Consider the following 23,725-nt stretch of genomic DNA (forward strand, 5'->3'; position numbering starts at 1 on the left):
AATCTGCTGCTATACCGAAGTAAATCAAATATTGCTAAATACAAGAATGAAAATCCCCATAAGCAATACCAAATCAAACATTATTACTTTAACACATGTGTCCAGGTTCCATATTGGTTTAAGGAGGAACCCCATTTCTATTAACACCATTCAAACCTGCTAGACTTTTTCTACTAAGAAAGTTATGACTGGAAAATTTCGATGCTGCACTTTATCTGTCAGATATGATTATCTTGCTCCTTTAAGACAAGATGGACAACACCTTTGGGTTCTAAACATCACTCAGACCGAGAATGGCTAGATTCGCTTTATAAAACTAGTCATTAGATGGAACAGGGCCACAGAGGTTCTGAATGCAACTAAACATCACTGGTGTGTCTCCTTTAAACTTGGATTTAAAAGGGAATGGACAATTTCTTCAAGCCACTGGTGTAAAGAGGTGAAATTACTTTCGACTTGATTGAAAACAGCACCTTGGTTCAACAAGCTCAGAACATTTTAAAAATCTCCGTTTTAGGTCACATGCCCCGACTTGACATATCACCCAACAGTCATCGCACATACTCCGCATCATTACATTAAAAACAGTACTTACCCAAACGCAACCAACACACTTGATACCCCATATTCTGGTCTTACCAGCTTTCAAAAAACACTCTCCACTTGATCCTATCACACAAACTCATTCCATACATACCTTTAAGTGGCAATTTCAAATAGCACATGGTTAATAGTACATATATGCCACCATCCGCATAATAGAGCAACCTAGCCAGATGGTTGAAAAGAAGCAGCCAAATCAATTGCACTGCCACGAACCACAGTAACAGATTTATTGAGGTGATCCTACAGGCTAACAAAAAGCAGAGCACCATCTCATGCAGAAAACACAATTACCGTCCTGAACTGGAATGCACAGGTAGAGAACTCTGCACTCTTGTCAAGTAATGGACAACCATTCACCAAATGCAGACAAAAAAAACAAAAATTGGACACACTCACCTAATCACAAAGGCTCTACAAAGACCTTAACCCTGATTTACCTTCGCTGCTAGGCCTTTCCCCCCACCGTGCTAAGCCATTTTTGGGCTATTTGGGGTAGTGCGCGCTTAGGCCCCTGTAACTTTTTGACCACATAAGGTATCCACGCCAAATTTGCATCCTTTTCTTCCAACATCATGGGGATTCTAAAGGTACCCAGGGTTTGTGGATTCCCCTGGAGGGGTCCCAGAAATTAGCCAAAATACAGCAATTGTTTTTTTTGTGAAAAATTGGAAAAACGGGCTGTAAATGAAAGCGTCTGGGTTTTTCTCTGCAAATGGTAACAAAAACGGGTTTGAGGGGCTGAAATCACCATTTTCCCAGCTTTTAGGGAATGACAGACTTTTGTCAGAAAACCAACATTTTTTACACAGTTTTGCCATTTTTCTGGAACAGCCTATTTTTGCTATTTTTTGTGCTTTCAATCTCCTTCCAGTTAATGGTAGAAATGGGTGTGAAAGCAATAATGGATCCTGGACAGCTATACATTTTAGAAAAGTAGGCAAAATTCTGAATTCAGCAAGGGGTCATTTGTGTAGATCCATCAAGGTTTCTTTACAGAAACTAACAGTTAAATATAGGAAAAATTGAAAATTAGTTGAGAAAAAAAAAAAAAAAAAAAAAAAAGCTTTTGTGTCAACGTTTTCACCTGTAACTTCTTTCAATTATGACAGCTCTTTGAATGCAATATACCGTTACATCCGCTGGACCTTCCTGGTTGTGGGGATATATAGGATTTGTAGGTTCACCAAGAACCTGACGAACCCAGAGTCAAACTGAGCAGCAATTTGCAATGGTTTTTTTTATTATGTTCCGGGTATATAGCAATTATTGTGGGAAAATGAATACATGGAAAAATCGGTATGAAAGACGCCTATGTATTTCTGAAATGGGAATAAATTATAGAGTTTAGAAACAGTACATATTTGCACATTTTTGAAATTGTGAATACTCATACTAGCATGAGAATTATCGGTCACTTTTCAAAATGACTTTTTTCTTTTTTTTACACAATGTCTCATTTGGAAGGCAGAAATGCATCAAAAATCAATAGGTAATAACAGTTGCTTTACAAATCTGAATTACCCTAAGTCTCCCGATAAAAATGGTACCTCACTTGTGTGGGTAGGCATAGTGCCCACAACAGGAAAAGGCTCAAAACCCAATGTGAACACACCACATTTTCACAATGGAAATGTACCCTTTTTTTGCGAAGTGTCTAGCTGTAGTTTTTGAACACTAGCTCTGCCGGCACCTAGGGAAACCTAGCAAACCTATATATTTTGGGAACTAGACACCCAGGGGAATCCAGGATGTGGTGACTTGACTGCCTCCCACCAGGTTCTGTTACCCAGAATCCCTTGCAAACCTAATTTTTTTAAAAAACAAACAAAAAAAAAAAAAAAACATTTTCCCCACATTGCTGTGGCGGAAAGTTCTGGAATCTGCGTGGATCCACAAATTTCCACCCACCCCGCGTTCCTCAAAGTCTTCTGAGAAAAATGGTACCTCACTTGTGTTGGTCGGCCTAGTGCCCGCGATAGGAAACGGCGCAAAACGCAACGTGGTCACATTTTTTGATAGGCAATGTTGATGTCGCCTCACTACGTTTTGGGCCCTTGCCTGTCGCGGGTACTTGGGCCTCCCACACAAGTCAGGCACCATTTTTACCGGGAGACCTGGGGGAACGCTGGGTGGTGGGAAATTTGTGAGAGCCCGGTGATGCCACAACTTTCCCACCCCAAAATGTGTGAAAAAAGTGATTTTTTCAGCTAAAATTGAGGTTTGCAGGGGATTCTGGGTAAGGAAACGTTGGGGGATCCACGCAAACCATACCTCCCTGGAAGCCCCCGGGTGTCTAGCTTTCAGAAATGTATGGGTTTGGTAGGTTTCCCTAGATAGCTGCCGAGCCCCGGGCCAAAAACTCTTGGGACCCCCCCCTGCAAAACCAGGTTGGTTTGCGATAGGTAATTTTGATGTCGCCTCAATAGGTTTTTGGCCCTTGCCTGTTGCGGGTCCTTGACCCACCCACACAAGTGAGGTACCATTTTTGTCGGGAGACCGGGGGGGGGGGGGAACGCTGCGTGGGAGGAAATTTGTGGATCTACCCAGATTCCAGAACTTTACACAGAAATTTGCGGAAAAAAATGAATTTTTAGGCAAAATGAGGTTTCCAGGGGATTCTGGGTAGGAGAATGATGGGGGACCCACGCAAGCCATACCTCGCTGGACTTCCCAGAGTGTCCAGTCTCTCTAAAGGTTTGGGTTTGGTAGTTTTCCAAGATGGCTGCCGAGCCCGGGGACAAAAACCCAGGTGACCCCCCCCCCCCTTATAAAACCAGGTTGTTTTGTGATAGGTCATTTTGATATCGCCTCAATAGGTTTTGGGCCTGGGTGTGAGGAAATTTGTGGATCCACATAGATTCCAGAACTTTCCCACACAGAACTTTAAAAAAAAAAAAATTGAATTTCAGCTAAATTTGAGGTTTGCAGGGGATTGTGGGTAAGAAAACATTAGGGGACCCATGCAAGCCATACCTCGGCTGGACTCCTTCGGGTGTCTAGTTTTCAAAAATGTGTGGGTTTGGTAGGTTTCCCTATGTGCCGGCTGCGCTAGGGCCCAAAATCCACAGGTAGGCATATTGCTAAAAACACTGTGCCTAGTCGGCTTTCTGCCACCCTGGGGGGGGGGGGGGGGGGGGGGGGGTAATCAGGGGGTGGGGGGCTATTGCCCAGATTTGCTTCCAAGGGGGGCAGAAACACTGTGGCTGGTTGAGGGCTACTGGCCCTATCTACCCCACAGGCGGGGGGGGGGGGGGGGGGGGGGCAAAAAGTCCACTAGACACAGGGAGTTTTTTCGGCAAATTTCAATTAGGGTGGGGGCTGCCCAAAACGGGCATGCCAATGCCCCCACCCTATTTAAAATTTGCCTACAAAAAAATCCCTGGCGTCTAGTGGGCTTTTTGCCACCCGGAGGGGGAGATTGGGGGCTACTGCTCCATCTGTCCCCCACGGGGGGCAGGAAGGCTGTCCTTTTTGCAGGGAGGCGGTGGGGGCATGGGCATGCCCGTTTTGGGCAACCCCCACCCTAATTCAAATTTGCCCCAAAATAATTCCTGGCATCTAGTGGGCTTTTTGCCCCCCCCCCCCCCCCCTGGGGGGCAGATTTGGGGCTACTGCCCCATCTGCCCCCCGGGGGGGCAGGAAGGCTGTCATTTTTGCGGGGGTGGGTGGGGGCATGGACATGCCCATATTGGGCAGCCCCCACCACAAATTATAAGTTTTTTAAAATCCCTGGCGTATAGTGGGCTTTCTGCCCCCCTGGGGGCAGATTAGGGGCTACTGCCCCCAACTGCCCCCCGGGGGGGCAGAAAGGCTGTACATTTTCCGGGGGGGGGCATGGACATGCCCTTTATGGGCAGCCCCCACCCTAATAATTTATGCGGGCAAAAGTAAATATCCCTGGTGTCTAGTGGTCTACTGCCCCCATCTGCCCCCTGGGGGGGCAAAAAGACTAAATCACACGGAAAACATTTGGGGGGAGCAAAAGCTCTTGCCCAAGGGGCCACTCCCCCCTCCCTGGGGGTCTAGTGGGTGGATCCCTGCTTAGGGGCGATCCCCAAGCAGGATCCCCTTTCCAATGATACCTCTCCCATCTTTCTACGTGCTCGGGGTGCTGAGATAGCCCCCTGTGCAGATACAAAGTGAAACTGAAATGAGCCTAAAGACTCATTTCAGTTTCTGTGCAAGGACGACAGCGCGACGTGCGCGCTGATCATGATTGCACAGAAACCAGGGAGGGGGCCTTGGGAGCTGGGGAAGCTCTTCCCCAGCTCCCAAGGTCACAGGGGAATAGTAGAAATCCCTCTGCTATCTGCAGCAGAGGGATTTCGTGGCCCTGGCCTCATGACGGAATGGTTCCATCATGAGTACAGGGGCACCGATGCTCATGACGGAACCATTTTGTCATGCATCAAAGGGGTTAAAGTCGGCAGCTCTAGCCGTTAAGCCACATTCTCTAGCGTGACTATTATTTGGTGGGCTAAAAAGAAAGTGCTGCAGTGCCTTTGCAAACACATAGGATGCAAATTTTGAATGGGAAAAAAAAACAAATTCTCGGAGAATGTACTTTCCTCATTATATGGGTTCAGAAGATACATAGAACAGGACTGCTCTTCATCAGGAATAAAATCACCAAACACAATCAACAAAGGAACCTCTAGAGTGGCACCTCGCCTCAAAAACGCAATGTAAAAGGAAAAATCCATGGGTGGCACATCCTTCTCTGTTCAAGCAGCCAAACTACGGGGGTCTCACCCCAACCCTCAACATCAAATCAACGGATAACCACCTTATCAGAAAAAATACTCAAGAATTGGCTCTTCCCCCCACATACGTAAACAAATGTACAGCATAACCCTCTGCATATAAGCATTTATTTGCACTGTAGATACGTACCTATATGTGTACTGTTTTGTATAAACATGCAGAATAATTGTGTTTGAAAAAAAACTATAGCTATTCACTAGTTCTGCTTAATAAATGTACATATTACTGATAGTTACAGTATTCTATGTTTTTAACATTTATACAAGTGACTGGATAAATTAGTAAATCTTTTATAATAACTATCTACAATTGCTTCACTATTGAATTACAAAAAATATATATAATTTAAAGGTCAACAGCACTTGAAAGCTAGAGTTCATTTATTGCATCTTTAACCTTCATACACTACCTTCCTTTATGCATCTATATACTTTACATGCACTTCTGGATTTATATATTTATAAAATTTCTTCTAATTCAGCGTATTCAGTTTTTCACCCTATACCGCTCTCAATACATCCTCTACCTCAACTGACTCATCTCAACACTTTCTACTGATCTTTCCAATGCACTACCCTATGTCTCACCTTATACCTCTATCAATATATCCTCTACCTCCACTCTCATTCATCCAAAACCCCATACCAGTACTAAGATCCCCAAAATAACCCTTTCTAGACTCTTCCCTACTCTACCCCTCCTTGCATCATCTCATACCTCTTACTATTTCAAATCTCCCAAACAAGCCTTTCTAAACCCATCCATCTGACTCTTCCCCCTCCCTTTTACTCATCCCAAGCTTCCTCCTACTGCTACAAGCTCCAAAACAAACAAAAAGAGTTCTAAATCGTTCACTCTTCTATCCCTCCACTATCTTGGCAATCCAAATGAGAGTTACATGTCCACCACTCAAATTAATTTCATATTTCAATATACTAACTCACCACTAATCCTTTATGGGCTCCGGAGTAGTGTGCTACTAGACATAAAAGCGCTTCAACACCCCATCAGGGGTAGCAAGCGCTATATAGGTTTTCACTGAAAAAAACATAGGTTTCAGAGAGGTTATAGTTAGTTGGACATTTCACTCACAGAAAACCATAGAAGTTTCCCTGTTATAGTTAGTTGAGCTAACTAGAACTCGCGCCCCTGCAATGCACTGCTGATGACGTCACATATTACATCATCATGACATGGTCAGTGACATCACTGATGACATCACTGATGACATCTCAAATGACATCACTGATGACATCATCCAGTGAATGTGTGTTTCTATAAAATGTAAATAGGTTTTATATATGCCAAGGTGTATTGAAGAATGAATGGGTGTATAAGAGTCAGGATGGATGATTAAGTAGGTGTGTGACTGACTGCATAAGTGAGTGATTAATTGGGTCTTGCTTAATTCATGTGTTAGCGACTGATACAAACATTCACACAGTTTAGGTTGTCAGTTGGTGTGTAAGCAGTTCCATGGTTTAGTTAGCAACTCAATGAGGATCTATATGAGCTATTGATTGCTTGTCTGAGTACCTGTATGGGTGCCCGAGTGTCTGTGTAGGTGGGTGGGGGGTGCGGCTGTGCATAAATGTGAGTGGATAATTCACTGGGAATATGTGTTCAAGTCTGTATCTGTGAAGGGCTGTATGGCTTGGTGAGTGTGTGTGTATGAGTGTCTTGGTGAGTAAATGGATGCCTCAGTGGTACATGTGTGAGTAAATCCATATGTGAAAGGCAGTATATATATGAGTGTTGGACTGTATAAAGGACTATATGTGAGAGGGAGTGATTGTGAGAGTGCCTGTATGGATCAGTGTGTGTTTGTATTAGTTATTGTATTGGAGTGTAAGTATGTGTTAGTATATGTTTAAATAAGTGATGTGGTATGTGTATAACTGTACAGGTGAGTAAATGAAAGTGTGATTGATTATTTCCATTACTGACTAGGTGTGTGAATAATTATGAATGAGAGGCTGTATAGATATGTGACTGGATATGATAATGCTGTATTGATGGCTGACTGTATGTATGAGTGACTGTATGGGTGAATGAATGGATGTGTGTGTAGACCTAGCAATTAGTGAGTGGATATGTACTAACTGGTATTGGTGTGTTCATGGTTTCGAATATCATAATCTGTATTTTAGAGTGGGTGTATCAAGTGTTATATTAGGGTCTGATAAGGTGCATCAGATTTTGACTTGGATAAGGTCATCAGTGATGTCATCCGTGATGTCACTGATCAGGTCATGAATGATGTAATATGTGACGTCATCAGCAGTGCATTGCGGGGGCGCGAGTTATAGTTAGCTCAACTAACTAACAGAGAAACTTCTATGGTTTTCTATGAGTGAAATGTCCAACTAACTAGAACATCCCTGAAACCTATGGTTTTTTCAGTGAATTTCAAAGGTTTATTAAATGCTAATTTCTAACTATAACGTGCCTGAAGCCTATGGTTTTTTTCAGTGAATTTCAAAGGTTTTTTTAAATGCTAATTTCTAATTATAATGTTCATTAAAACGATCTTTTTTCTGTGTTTTTTTAATTATCAACCCATTCTCAACTTGGTGAAAACTGCTAATCTCACCACTCTTCCATCGACACCTTACGCCAACAAAATTGCCACAAACGAGAGCCACAACTAACGCTAATATAAATGCAAAGTAGGCGTTCCCGTGCACAAACATTTTTTAAAAAAACACTTCCCCATATTTTCAACGACCAGCCAAATCTGCAATGCGATCCAAAAAAGCAGGCAATAAGCAGAGTTAGCAGTAACAAATTAACATCAACCTCTAACTGGTGTAAGGAGGATGAATATCTACTCCGTGAATTGGACCCAACTCACAGCCAGATCTAAAGACCAACACGTGATAGAGCTACTGATCATGCAGGTCCGACACGCAACAAAACTATAACACCCAGCGCCGCCGCCACCACAACCACCAGAACCTCGCCTTCCCGCACTGTGGAAAATGTATTCTTTATCTTGACACTCGCTCAGCCATTTTGTACTCTTTTCCCCCCATCTTGTTTCTGCATACAACAGCTTGTGTGCAGGAATGTTCACCCCCGTTTGCCCTTTCTGTGCCTCACGAGTCATCTGACTCCTATGTGACTTTCCAAAACTGGAAGTTTCTTAGATTTTGCAAAAAGCTACGTTCTTCTTTGTTGGCTGTGGCGATCATTCAACCGTCACATGGAACATCTGCTGATATGTTCTTCACGTACACCTCTCCTGACTTTGTCTTCTTTGTCAGCTCGTGCGCAGAGGGAATGGGGGGGGGGGGGGGGGGAATAAGGGTATAAGAACTATGAAGGCTCTGCTGTGACCAGATTTGCCTCCTCAGACAACTACGGGTGTCTGTTGCCGATGCTCTCTCTCTCTCATGAGATTAAAATAAACGTCCTTTCTCTGTGCTCCAGTGTTGGTCTCGCATGGTTTCTGGACCTGAGGACGAAGGGTGGGTCTGCACCTTTGTGTGGGCCCTCGGGCCCTCCCCCCAAATCCACAGCACCACCCCCCCTACTACCACCAAGCCAGCACAAAACAGGACAACAGACCTTCCCAAAACACCATGCCGCTCAGCCACACAATAGCTGAATGTTGGGAGATGTGGCAACCAACTATATATGAAGGAGGCAAGTCACCCTTCAAAGCACACAATGCCCAGTGTAACGCTGATGTGCTGCACATGCCTCACTATGCAATGCACAAACCTCTCCATGTGGAGATATACTGCTGATACTTGTAGTGTAGTGCACAGGGGACGCAACCATGTTACCTCAGGCAGTGGGGAAGATCTCGGTCACGTAGCTCTGTTGTCCCCCCACCCCCCCTCCCCCCTGGAAGCGGAAGCTGAGTGGGCTGCTCCAACGTAAGCCACTCCAACGTAGCAGTATGAATAAATAGGCCAGGCCCTAGGCGTGGTTCACTTGAGGGAAGACCAACGAGTGTCACAGCGGTAGCCCTCACCCTGGCACGTGGCTGCCACCATAACCGCGGGCCTCCTCGACACAGGCCCCCTGTGAACCCAGCGGCACAGCACCGCAGACTTATGTCTGTACCGACTATTGCCTTCGATCTACACTGCGGATAGCAGCGCTCACCATTCAGATGCAGTGGCGATTGCACATGTTGCAGTCCAGTTCGCAAGACACTTTGCTTCCAGTGCGGCCCGCCCAGACCACGCATCATCGCACGGTGCGCACACGCTGTGTGCTTCAGGTGCTACTAACTCACTGCACCATAAATCATCGCCACGTAGCTGTGCTCCCATCCGGACCGCTGCCTCCGCCCTACACTGGGGTTACACGGTTCACAATTCAAGATAAAGTAGCGACGCAAATTGTGTAAGACACAATAATTGGTTAAGAAGACCACATGCTCCCAATCTGTGCAGCTCAAATCAACGTCACCTCCCTGTGGGCCTTTGCGGACCGCTGCCTCTGGCCTACACTGTGGAAGACCGACGACACGTGGTGCCAACTAACCCTGTTCAACACAAGCTGATCCCACATGTGTAAGTGTGTCCAGAGTCCTGAATTGCAGCGACCACAGCACCAGACTCCCTTCGATCAGTGAGGGGTATTTCCATATGGAATGCTGGCGACACGTGGTGCCACTGAACCTGCACTACGCAGGCCGGTGGGGCCACCAACGTATGCACGTGGCTGTGGGCCCTTGCTTACCGCTACCTCTGGCCTACACTGTGGAAGACCGGCGACAAATGCTGCCACTAACCGTCTTGAACACAAGCCGATCCCACATGTGGAACTATGTCCTAAGTCCTGAATGGTAGTGACCCTAACTCTGAGAGACAATCACAGCACGAGACTCCCTTCGATCAGTGAAGCATATTTCCATATGCAACGGCGGCGACACGTGGTGCCAATAACTGTTCAACACAAGCCGATCCCACATGTGTAACTGTGTCCTGAGTCCTGAATGGCAGTCACCCCATGTCTGTGGCAGCAACCACAGCACCAGACTCCCTTCGATCAGTGAGGCATATTTCAATATGCAAGGCCGGCAACACGTAGTCCCACTAACCCTCTTTAACACAAGCCGATCCCACATGTGTAACTGTGTCCTGAATGGCAGTCACCCCAAGTCTGTGGCAGTGACCACAGCACCAGAATCCCTCTCATCAATGAGGCATACTTCCATATGCAAGAACAACAGCACGTGGTGCCACTAACCCTGTTCAACACAAACCGATCCCACATGTGTAACTGTGTCCTGAGTCCTGAATGTCAGTGACACAAACTCCGTAACAGCGACCACAGCACCACACTCCCTTCGATTAGTGAGGGGTATCTGCAAATGGAAGGCCGGCGACACGTGGTGCCACTGAACCTCCACTACGCAGGCCGGTGGGGCCACCAACGTATGCATGTGGATGTGGGCCTTTGCTCACCGCTACCTCCGGCCTACACTAGGGTCAACACGCCTCACAATTCAGATAGAGTACTGATTCCACATGACGCAGTCCAGTAGCCAAGAAACATTGCTCTCAGTGCGGCCCGTCCACACCAAGCATCATCACAGGCTCAATACTTCTAGTGTCACTAACCCTCTTTAACACAAGCCGATCCCACATGTGTAACTGTGTCCTGAATGGCAGTGACCCAAAGTCGTGGCATCGACCACAGCACCACACTTCCTTCGATCGGTGACGCATATTTCGATATGCAAGGCCGGCGACACGTAGTCCCACTAACCCTCTTTAACACAAGCCCATCCCACATGTGTAACTGTCCTGAGTGGCAGTGACCCAAACTTCGTGGCAGGGACCACAGCACCAGACTTCCTTCAGTCTTATTTGTTGTTCTTTTCTTTAAATAATTTTTTTTAATATGTAAATCTACACATGACTAAGATTCTTCTTTGTCCAACAGCACAGGGACACTTCCAGGCCCAAGAAGGTTGTTGGGGGTATGATGGTAATGTGGGAAGAGGGTAAGTTACCTGCTGATGTGGGGAGAGGCAGCATCAAAGGGGTATCTATCACAGAAAGAACTCCGATATGTTTTCACAAATGCCTAGGACAGATGCCAGCTGACGGACTGAATCACAAAATGGTTTTTCAATGCTGATGTAGTGAGAGTTATAAACAGTTCGCACCCAGGCTCGCAGAGGGCCAGCTGCGGCCCGTCCGCTCGACTCACAGACGCAGTACTACGAGCCATCCGCGTTATTGTAGCTATACCTGCCCTGATCCGTCGTACGCCACGCCACTGCGATTACGTTCCGACGTTGGCCCCACATAGCTACCTGTCGCAGGCGTACTCGCTGTTGGCGTGCAGGTCAGTGGTCTAGTTCTCAACATCTCACGGCCACTCCCTCAGGGCAGGTTTGCACACACACCACACCCATTCCGCACATGCATCACAGGCCATGTGACCAAGCAAATATAATAGTTCAACAAAGTCACATCCTTTATTGCCGGTGCTGACTAGATGGCGGATGCTCCACATGTCTCAACCATAAAGAGTCTTTGAAAAGTTGCGCAGAAGGTTAGTCGCACCCTGATCTGTATAGCCATCAGGGGCCTACCACCCCCTTGGCGCAGACTTCAGATGCACAGGGTTAGTACCACCCAAACCTCATATGGCCATCAGGGTCCTACCACCACGTGCACACACTTGAGTTCCACAGGCTTAGCGGTCCCAAAAGCTGATGTGGTCTCCGCCATCGATTACTCAGGACTCCGCGACATGTGTGAGATCTGCCGGGCCGCGGAGAAGCTGATGTGGTCTCCGCCATTCAGGACTCAGCAACATCTGTGAGATCCGCGGAGAAGCTGATGTTGTCTCCACCATTCAGGACTCAGCGACATATCTGGGATGCACGGAGTTTTGACGGGCACGTGGAGTGCCCACTGCTGCACACTCCGGTGGCACCAGGTAATTATTTGCTCATGGATGCGCAGAGGCGGCAGTGTCTCTCTCTCTCTTCCTTCTATCTCGCTATCTCTCCCTCATCCTTCTCCCTTTCTCACTCCCTTGCTTTCTTTCACTCTATTTTTCTCTCTGGCTTTTTTTTTCCTTCTGTTTCTCTGTGCCTTTCTCCTTTGATATGCCTATTACACACGTCCTTATTTGTGCTTTATTTTCCAGGCTCTGTGGTCGACATCCATGGTCCCCACAGGAGTGTTTTGCCTTCTTGTTTTCTATTATTTTTGTTACACATTTGTTTATTAGTTTATCATTTATATATATATATGTTAATAAAAAAAAACTAATTTTGCAAATGGTTTTTCGTTTATATAGATTTATAAAAAAATAAAGTTTAAAAAAAAATTAATAACGTTTTTGGTTGTTCTCTTCACTGCTGTGTGACTCTTCCTTGTTCTTATTACTGTTATTTGATGGAGTCCACCATGGTGTTAAATTTTGGGGCACTTATCGTGGGAATACTGGTGATGTCTGCAGTTTACACCAGCTTCTGAATAGTGCGTTAGATTTATCTCAACTTTATTTCCATTAAAGTGCTGATAATGAAATGCAGACTAGCCGTTCCCGTACAAAAAGACACGAGGTGCTCCTTTGCAATTTATTCTAAATACTAAAATCCTGTATTGAATTGCACTGAGGCAGTGACTGCACTTACAGTGTACACACAAAATCAATTAAGAACTCTCATTGTATTTATATTGATTGGAAATAGTGCGTCAAGTGCTGGATCTTGACGAGATACACTGCTCCGTTTGTATATTGTTCTGCACATGAAAAAAATCCACATCACAACTTTCCCACCAACTGCAATGCGAAACAAATTCCGGCGATAAGCCACGTTAGCACCAGGTATTTTACACTTGCTTTCTGCTCGTGTAAAGCAAGACGATTACTTGCACCATGAAACGGAACACAGCCAAGAGCCACACCTGAACACCCACAGGTGCCATGGAATCAATGAGCATGATGCAGGGATACCCATGAGGGCCACAAGACTCATCGCAACAACTCCAGGACCGTCGACGCCCCCCAAACCCACATCTGAGCAAGTGTGTCCCTGTGGTCATTGTCTTAGCAGGATAGGCAAGAGCCCTGCAACATCACAGTGTGCTGTCACCTCAGCGTTGGCAGTGAGCCTGGACATGTAGCTACGCATGGATCCTCCTGCATGCACAACTGGCATGTGCTGGTCTGGAGTACACAGGTCAGCGCTGGGGTGTGCCTATCCGGCAAGGGGAACAGGGTGTCTCAGACATGTCCGTGTACAGGAAGTGCGGTAAGTGTGTCTCTGTGTTCTGGTGTGGCCTGCCACAAAGGCCGCAACACTCGATGTTGTAAAGTGCCATGCACCACCTTCAAACGGCACTGATGGTGTAGTTTGAATGTAGCAGAACAAGCGCGAATAGGTATTACAATGGTGTGCCATACGAGTGCACGAGATACAACAGCGCACAGTAGAAAAGTGTGGGGGCTCGTGGGAGGGAGAAGCAGCTGTTTGGCAATGTAACACACAGTGAACTCGCCCATGTGCCACGTGCTGGGCATCTCATCCATGATAACCACGGTCGCAGACATCCCATAACACCAACGACCGGCCTTTGTACACATCCAGTATGAATGCAGCGTGATTTTCACTTCTATGCTCGTTCAGTGGTGTGATGTTGGTGGGTTGTGTGACTTGTGCTCCTTGTTGGTGAGTTTCATTTTGGCCATTGTTTGTCTATACTTGTGCTGTACTTAATTGTGCATGTGTGCCATTCTGCCCATCTCCCCCCGTCCCCCCACTCGCTGCTTCTTCCTCTTCCTGGTGTGTCTATAATTTTGTTGCTCCACACAAACACATGTAAAGAACAAATTAGAATAGTTCCTGGATTCTTTTAGGTTTCAAAACTTCTCTATTGGTTTCCTTTTAATTTTCCATATAAACCGTTTTTTTTTATATTCAACAACACATAGAAGTCAGAAGTACAACGTATTCTATAAACACACTTTCTACAATATTCTACAACACGTGCAGGTTAAAAATTCATGCATTTTTTTTTTAACTTATCGATATTTTTTTGGAACATTTTCTCAAACATTTAACGGCACGTGCAGGTTAAAAGTTCACGATTGTTTCAAGTTCAAACAGTGCCTTCCAAATGCAAGTAGCAGCTGTGGTTCAGTTGAGCAAATTTTATCCTATGATATGTACTCCACGTTGAAACTGCTTTTTCTTAACCAATCACAAAGTTGTTTTTCCACAAAAAAAATGTGCACCCTACTTTTAAAAAAGAATGCTTTCCAACTCCCAATCATATATCGTTTTGTATGGCAAAAAAAAGTACTTCCCGAATCTTTAAACATATCTCTTAGTCTACCAAGGAACTGCATGAGCTACAGACATCTTTCCATACCTTCCAACCATACCTTCAAAATGCTAGTGTGGATCGTAGGACATAGCTATATTTACAGGTGCAAGAGGTATACAAAACACAGACTTAGACCTAGGTTTACAAAATGTGGACATTAAATGGTTTACGCAGAGAAGATTGAAGTTGCACCAATTGCTACCTTTGGTTAAAACCCTCTTTGCATCTTCCACACGCTGACCTCATGATTGTGCATGGTGGTGGAAATGACCTAGGCACATTGACTGGGGTAGGTTTGGAAATGCTTATGAAGGACACCTTTGGACACCTCAGCTCAGCACCATGTGACTCTGGGCAATAGCTCACTTAATATTTCACATAATTTCCAGGCCGGCCTCGAGGGCCTTCCGACCCATAGGGGTGAGTAGTTTGCGCTTTACAAATACCGTATTGATTTGATACACGCAAATTTACCTACGCACTCCCTGTATAACACCCCCTAAGCACCATACACAAGTTACAATGTTCAAAACAAAAGTTCCTCCAAGTAGGTTTAACTACATGCTGACACTACTTGACAGATGTAGCACAGCGGCCAGAGCACATGACTTCACAGCATATGACACAGTTTGGACTCACGCTTTCATCCCTGACTCCAGCAGCACCTCAGCTTAGCAGCATGAGACTCTAGACAATACCTCACATATTTTCCATACCCCAGGACTTTCAAACCAGTAGGAGTCAGTAGTTCGTCCTAGTAGGTATAAACACATGCTGACACTACTTCCACAGGTGTGTTGCAGCGGCCAGGGCACGACTTCACACCATAAGACACACAGTTTAGGCTCACACTTTCATCCCAGACTCCAGCAGCAGGTCTCCTTAGCAGCATCAGACTACGCAACACCTCACTTAATTTCGGTACCCAGCACTTTCAGACCAGTAGGTACGAGAAGTTCGCTTCGCCCCCCCCTCTATAACACACCCTAAATACCCCACAGAGGTTACAGTGCTCCTACCCTCCTCTTTCCCACATTTTTCGCCCTTTTCCCCCCCTTACTCGCTTCAACGGAATCACAAAATGGCGGCCAACACTTCCTTGTTGCAAACACTCGCAGCCAATCAGCAGCAAGCTCGTGCTCGTAACGCCTCAGCCAATCAGATGGCAGAATTCCCAAATATCAATATCTGTAAATTTCGATATTTCTCAAAAACTACTGAACGGATTTACACCAAATAAACAAAAGCGTGCTTTCTAGACCAAGACCCTTCTCCCTGTCAAATTTGGGATAATTCCGTTCACCAGTTCGACCCGTAGCCTTGTCTAAAGTTTCCTATGTAAATTAACATTGAAAAAACACCTTTTGGGACCCCCCTTTTTTTCTCTACCCCCCCCCCCCCCTGACGAATCACCCCCAAACTTTCAACATAGGAGCTGATTTCAACAAAGAATTAGTTTTGAAAATTTCACGAAGATTCATCAATCGGCACCAAAGTTATTGCGAATTAAATGTTGCCATTCTCCTATAGTAACTAGGTCCCAACTATAACTACCTACTGGCGACCGCCAGTAGGTTATTAAGATCAAGCTACCATAGTGCACCAGGATATCGGATCACTCTCAGGCGGGTGCTTATACGCGGCGGTGCCCCGCGCAATATCCAATCTTCCCAAACTCTGAAATTTTGCTCAAAACATAGTACAACACTCCCGGGGTAAAGTTTTTTATTCAACAGACGCGTTTCGGAAATTCCTTCGTCAGTGTCCGAGTTTGGGAAGTGTGGATATACATCTCCACACATATACATATACACACATTTTTTCCTGTTCTCTCTCCACTATACTTCTCAATTCAAATAACTGACTAACATATCCACCGCTCAAGTTACTTTCATATTTCACTACACTAATTCACCTCTAATCCTTAATGGGTTCCGGAGTAGCGCGCTACTCGCCGAAAAAGCTCTGAATGCCTCATTAGGGGTAGTAAGCGCTATATAATTACAAAAAAATAAAAAAACGTATAAAGTAAAAACTGAACATACCTACCAACGTATGAAAATCCTAACCCAGTAAACATCAGACAGATGACCTTCTCACCTACCTAGGATACAGCACGCTGTGTGAATGCGCTCCGATGCCATGTGCTCATGAGAGCTACACAAATGCGATCATATCACCACTCTAAGAGGGGCCCTGCAAACACTTTTCGGTTAACAAAGTGAAATATTTTGTGTTGTCCACATCGTACGTACGCCTTTTATCTCAAGGACAGGGACAACCGATCAATCAAAATTCTTTATTTTGCAAGGTTTCCAATGCATATTAAGTACACAAGATGAAAACTAATAATAAAATATGTACATGTCATAAAATGCATCATGGAGACAATTAAAATCCATATTTAAAATCCGTAAGTTAAAAAGAATCATCGTGGAAATACGAAAGGAACACTCAATAAAGCGTTCTATCTTTGCCATTCTAAAATCTCTCAATATCAGAAACTTCGTATAAAACACGTTTTAACAAAACAATCTACAAAAAAGGGCACAAGACAAGTATGATGAATGTTGTTGGCGTTAGAATATATACATTTCATAAAATGTGCAGATTGCATTTTTTGCAGTGCATTTATACTGCGTCATTCACCCAATGTTAGCGTTGTTTTAAGGTGCTTTGATGAAACTTTTGCAACCGTTTTTAGCAGGATGCTAGGCTTCGGTCTGACAGGAAGTGTGTGTTGGGGCCGAGGGACGGACATGGGTCACAGGAGGCACATCTGCTGCTCACGTTCACAGCAGCGCATCCCTCACCTAGCCAGACTATTTCCGGTTTCCTTTGCAGGTCAGTATACATACCTCCTCCTCCTGTACATGGTCTTAAAAAATGTTATTTTAAAATCGACGCACTTTATTGGAGCAGTGAGAACACGTTATATATCCCTTGAACTGAGTGTTCAACAAATGTACGTGTGGTAAGTTTTTTTTTTTTTTTTTTTTTTTTTTTTACAGTGACAACTGAAAATATGTTGCTTCTGCACAAACACGATATGCAGATATAAATGTGGGAACACAAGGTCATCTGCTACAATGTACAATCACTGCAGGAACAGAGAAAAGAGCACAGCACGCCTTGAGCTAAAGAATAAATCCATGAGTAGTGATATTTCTGGAGGAGGATATACGATCAAGTGAAACATTAACCGTGTTAGCCGTTTCACCCCTTTCCTAAACCATATTCTCACTACAACCGGTTTAAGGTCAAGTAAGGTAATGTCAACTGATTACATCATCTCTGTCGGCATTTGATCACATCTGTCAGAAAAGGAAATTTAGGTATGTTTACAGGTGAAGGGAAAAATATTATTGCCTTTACCTCTCCGGAAGAAAACCGATTTACTTGTGTAAGTGGCAAGGAAATACTTTGTCTAGGTTATGCCTGGGTGTTTGCAATGGGGTGTACCCAAGAGCAGACAGTCTTTTTAGGAATTACTCTATCAACAAACCAGACCTTTTATCATTGGTACAATAACAAGTCGCACAGGCATACTTCAATACGAGGTACTCCAGGAAAACCAGAGAACAATTCCTAAAACAAGCATTTACAATGCAATGGTCTCGGCATTGGTAAAGTTAGAGCTATTGGCATTGCTCATGACATTATTTTTGTTTATGTTTAAGACATTTAAAAAAACGCCATTGTTATTTACAATGTCAATAGCTTAATCACTCTCAAATGCGAGACCTATTTCATTTGCACCCACACACAGAGCCACCTACACACACACACTGATTAAGCTATTGACATTGTAAACAACAATGACGTTTCTCTACATGTTTTAAAAACAAAAACAAACAAAATCAATGTGATGAGCAATGCCAATAGCTCTAACTTTAACAATCCCGAGACCGTTGCATTGTAAATGCTTGTTCTTTTTAAGGTAGGTTACTGCCTAGTGCTGAACAAATGCAGCCTATTACCAAGGAAGTGGAAAAGCTTGCGCCTGAGCAGTAACTAAGGGATTTTGCAACGTGCCAGATTCCACCTATTCTGCAGGGTTGAGGAAAGTAGAATTTTGAACGGGGGTTCATGTCCCACGTCCCAGTCTGGTTATGGCTCGGACCCAAGCCAGTCTGCCACCTTCCATATGCGAGGGCGAGCGTAAAGCACTTGGTAGTTGGTGCCCTGACAGTGCAAGAGTGAATCAGTCTGCCTCGTGTTTCCCTTATGTTCTCACACCTCCATGTCAGCCCAAAACTTTCTTTTAGATACCAGGGACCCTTTTGTTTTTTTGCTGAGTTTTTATATAGCGCGAACTTGACCCGAATCCAATCAGGTATCAGAGCGCCTTACATAGCACCTGTTACGTTACATTAGGACACACAATCATTCTTTGTTAGGCACGGGGAAGATTAAGTGAACGTACACATCTAATTATTACAACTCAAGAAAAAGGACAAAGCAATACATATTATATACAAAATGCATATATATTCTAAGCTACGCTTTATCACGTTCATTTAATTGCCTTGTGATGAAGAGGATGTCCGAAACTAGAGCCTCCCAATACTCATCTATGAGAGTCAATGACACGTAACCCAGTCTGCTGGTGCACCCCTCTTCTCCTGCCATGCACCCCCTGACACGGCCAGCACTCACCCCCGCAGCAGACCCTGCTTCGGCCTTTCCTCCCCGATTCAAGAAGGTTCACATGGCTCCCTGGAAGGCGGGGCTACAGCTGCTTCCCCCGGGCTGCTCGCTCTGCTGCCGGTTGCCGGTGATACCGTTGTGCCTGGCGGCGGCGGCGGCGCTTGCTCGCCCCCACCGCTGGAAGAACCGGGCTAACGGCAACCCAGCACTGCGCATGCGCCCAGACCTTCGCCGCTCAGGACCAGGAGTAGGGGGCGTGGCAAGACTGCCCGACCGGGGTTGGGGGGAGGTGGGGTGAATAACTGTCTGTTTCGAAAGATAAATCAATCAGCGTTTAAAAATCTGCGCTCTGAGGCGGACGTGTTGCTGTTCTCTTGGCGCCGCTTCTATTTTGAGCATCCCCAGTTTATGAAATTTCGTGTTTGATGACGGTAAAGTCGTTGTTCCTTCGCCTTCTATTAATAATTACTTGCACCCCTCCACCCGCCACTGGTATATAAGCGCGCACCTCACGTTAGGGAGCGGCATTCTTGGGTTGCTGATCACAGGAGATCAGGTGAGGGAGCAACGCCGGGACACCACCGCCTTTCTCCGAGGCACAGCAGAAAATGCCTCGGAGAAACGCCACGTCCTTTTCGGATTTGGGGGCGTGTTTTGCTGTTGTCTCCTTCCTGAGACTTCTCGCAAAAAACACGCCCCCCGATCCGAAAAGGACGGGGCAGGATTAGAGTGATGGGACCTCTTCTCCAATGGCTGGCCAGCATTTACTAGGCCAGCCAATGGAGAACAGGGAAGAGGGGCGGGTTCAAGCCCCTCTTCCCCCAAGTCATTATGTCTCGCGAGCGAGACTGCGCAAGCGCAGCCATCGCTAGCCGAGACCTAATACAGGTTAGTAATCCTGCCAGCCATTCCGCATCTTCCACCCTGGCAGAGGGGGAAAATGTGGAAACACATGCAGACTATGTGGGAACGGCACTGAAGATATGGAACACCTAATCTGCTCCAGCATCAAATTAAAGGAGGAAAGGGTAGGATTACTCAAAGCACACTTCAACGAACAAGGGAATAGAACCCTGAGACAGGCTGTGATTGCATGCTTTGACTCCAAGGACCCGCAGTTAAATGGTAAGCAAGTGAAATTCCTGTCACTAGCAGAATCCAAGCAAGGAAGAGCTGCGCCCCGTGTAAATGCAAAAAACACAAAGTTTTAACCTACACAACTGAAAACTTTGAGCACAGACCTTTGAACCTCTTCAGAAGAAGCAAACAAAGGTTCTTTTACATTAGAGGCTTAAGTTTTTAGAATCGTATTTCTCTAGTCTTAGTACGTACGAAACCTTTGACGTGTATTTTTGTAATGGTTTTAATTAACCAAAAAGAATAAAACAAATTACCTTAAGTGGGCGTGCCACTCCAGCTGTTATGAACTACAGTGAAAAATAGCTTTGAAAGGTAGATATGAGACTCTGTATGAACGTAGCATTGATGTAGAATTCAGTAGTCTTCAAACTTTAAGCTGCGCCCACCCTCCAGTATTAAAATAAAAAAATCATTGGGGCCCCCCCAGAATTTTTCAAAATTATTCTATTACATTTGCAATGTTTAACTATGTCTAGACTTATTTAACATTACAGTTATATCAAACCATTTTAAAATGCAATCAAATACATGATTGCCAAACATACTGTCCTGGTTAGCTAGGCCTTACTAACGTGTAAAAGTATTCACAGTGTGATTATCTGAAAAGGGGGCAGGGTGGTTTGAAGAATATTTTGAGTCCCTTCTGTTTAGACACATACTCCCAGCCAGATATAAATGACAAAAGACGTTAGTAATGGCCAATTACAGAATAGCTTACTGCTGATCTTTTGTTTTAAGCTTAAAACAAAGCCCTGCTATCAGCATGATGCTTCTTTCAACCAGAGCCTGGCGTCCCCCTGCATCAGTTAAGGTCCCCCCTAGGGGAGCCCAACCCCCAGTTTGAAGACCCTGATCTAGATTGAGCTGAGTGAGTAGGAAGCTTGAGCAGAGTGAGCAGGACGCTGTACAGGGTCCAAGACTAACATAATGGGTTATTCGAGGGCTAGCTGGTTTCAAAGTGTGAAAGTGGACCGCTAATTCATCATGGTCGAGTGTTTTTTTTTTCTTTTTTAAAAGAGTCGCATCTTCAGCTCTGCCTTGCAACAGGGTTGGTGCAGTCCAGATGGATACAGGATGCAGGACTGATGGATTTCGGGGTGGTCATTAAAGTTCATGGGTGAACAGATAAATATAGACTGTTGCCTTTATTACTTTTGCACTTGAAGATATTTTTGCTGCATGTGTGCCAACAGCCACTGGAGATGGTGAGAGTGTCTGCCTCAGAAGCAGGGGGGGGGGGGGCTGCAGTTGTGATGGTTTGTAGCTAAGGCTTCTGGTTTTAAAGATAGAGCAAGCCGGCCCAGGAAGCCAGTGAAGTTCCATCAGGATGGAGGTGATGTCACCATGTGTGTTCAGGGGCTTAATCAGGAGTGCTGCTGTGTGTGGGATGTCCTTGAGGTGGGGCAGTGTGGAGGCCAAGCAGCAGGATATTGCCACACTCTAGAATAGATGTTGGTGTATGAGAATTTGAATGGCAGTTCTGGGAGGGATTTTCCACTTTTAGTGCAGGGGCTGGCACCAGGTAATTCTACTTTTCTTGGTGGTGATCCTTGCAGGCAAGACTGGTGTTCAGAGTGAATCAAAGAAACATTGCATTTAGTGTAAGTTGAGGTTTGACTACGACAGAGTTCAGGTTGTTGAGCCAGTACTCGCACACTGATATTTGCCACCTCGAATTAAATGTATTCAGTGCAAACTAGCTAGGAAAATTTCACAAGTCATCAATAATATAGACCAATGCCTCAATTACACAAGGAAAGGCACATTCAATACACCCAAGCCTCCTAGCATGAAAACAGCCACACATAATGGATTCGGACACTGCCATCAATTAAAATGAGCAAGTCCAGTGTGCCAATTCCCACCAGTTGTCTGAAGAGTGAACTAGAACACCAGCGCGGCTATAATTGCTAGGCACAAAACTAGTGTGCAAATTAATGAAAATTAAAGCCAACAAGCATTAACAAAGCCAATAGGCAAGGCCTTGACACAAAAGAAAACTTTAAATTACAAACATATAAAAAAAAGGCAACCATATAAAAATAACGAGTAGCCCTGGAGGCTCAGGAACACTTGCCCTTGATACTGTAATGTTTGGAAGCTTTGCATGTGTGATCAAGGCAAAATAACTTCGCTCTCGGAGCACGACAGCCAATAGATGCAGAGAACTACCAGTCTGCCCCATATTGTGGGGGTGGAATCAAATTGTCAATAGCACTTGCAGATCAACAGATGAAGAGGGGTGCCAAAAAAACCCTGGTGAGGAAATGTGTGCATTTTTAGTACGAATGTTTGTGAAAACACTCAGCTGGCAAGACCACCAATGTGGTCTCTAGCCAGACTTAAAGGAAGCCTTATGTTTCTACTGCCACCAGGTCTGAGCCACACAAACATGTACCTGGTTTGCAATAAAATGGACACTGAGCTATGGAAAGACACCTCTCATACATACAAAATCATGACACATACAACAAGGTGGCATGTATGACAAATGCTACAAGCGACAACCTCAAAACAGAGAACAGGGCTGAAAATGTACTTCCATGCCACTTTTCACAATTATAACCTAAAATGCCATTGGCAGCATCAGTAGGTTAACAGGTGGTGTTTTTACACTGGAGAGCTAGAGGCTTGGCACGGTGCTTCTCCAAAAATATAGGTAGTAAATGTTTTGTACAGTTTATTGAATGAAGAATATGTAGGAAACAAGTTTACAATTCATACGTTTTTAAAGTCACAGACTTCTTATGACAATTGTCTGAGGCATAAAACAGCCAAATGGGAGAGTTTGACACATATGAACACTAGGTACTGAGCCAGCTTGACATACAATTTTAGTTATTCTAATAAAAGCTGTCAAACAGAGTAATTCTTGGGTACCTGGTAATTTGTAATAGTGGCCATCTTAGTGCCACAGTGTGTCTACTCAACAACATACCAATCCAAACACCTCAAAATATAGAATCACTGCATCTTCACAGCAACACCAGAGACCGCACTGGCAACTTTAAGTCATATAAAAACATCCAACCTACAGAAGTAAAGCGGACTCCATCCCACAACCCAGTGCTTCATCAGCACCCGCACATCGGTCCTTCAGCACACCCTCCAAGTCTCAGCAAACTAAAGGCATTCCCGCTTTAATTCAACCATGCTTGCACGCATTACTCCATATAAAGATAGCAGGTGACTCGATGGAGCTTATCCAGCAATTCGTCGAGGTTCCTTCCTCAGCCCCTGTGCCCCCA

At 44.9% G+C, this 23,725-nt stretch overlaps 1 protein-coding gene and 1 long non-coding RNA gene across 2 annotated transcripts in view; both read right to left on the reverse strand.

Moving 5' to 3' along the window:
• The window catches only part of LOC146775913 (septin-7-like), a 164,342-nt gene that overhangs the window by 96,738 nt on the left and 43,879 nt on the right, over positions 1-23,725 (reverse strand). The gene's annotated exons all lie outside the window — the stretch shown is intronic.
• LOC146775914 (uncharacterized) lies at positions 14,370-22,660 on the reverse strand. The gene is made up of 3 exons (XR_014972071.1): positions 20,217-22,660; positions 15,538-18,275; positions 14,370-15,327 (listed from the first exon to the last, which is right to left on the reverse strand). It is a non-coding gene; the product is annotated as an uncharacterized LOC146775914 (long non-coding RNA).

This window comes from Triturus cristatus, chromosome 12 (genome assembly GCF_964204655.1).
Source record: "Triturus cristatus chromosome 12, aTriCri1.1, whole genome shotgun sequence".
Lineage (NCBI taxonomy): Eukaryota > Metazoa > Chordata > Amphibia > Caudata > Salamandridae > Triturus > Triturus cristatus.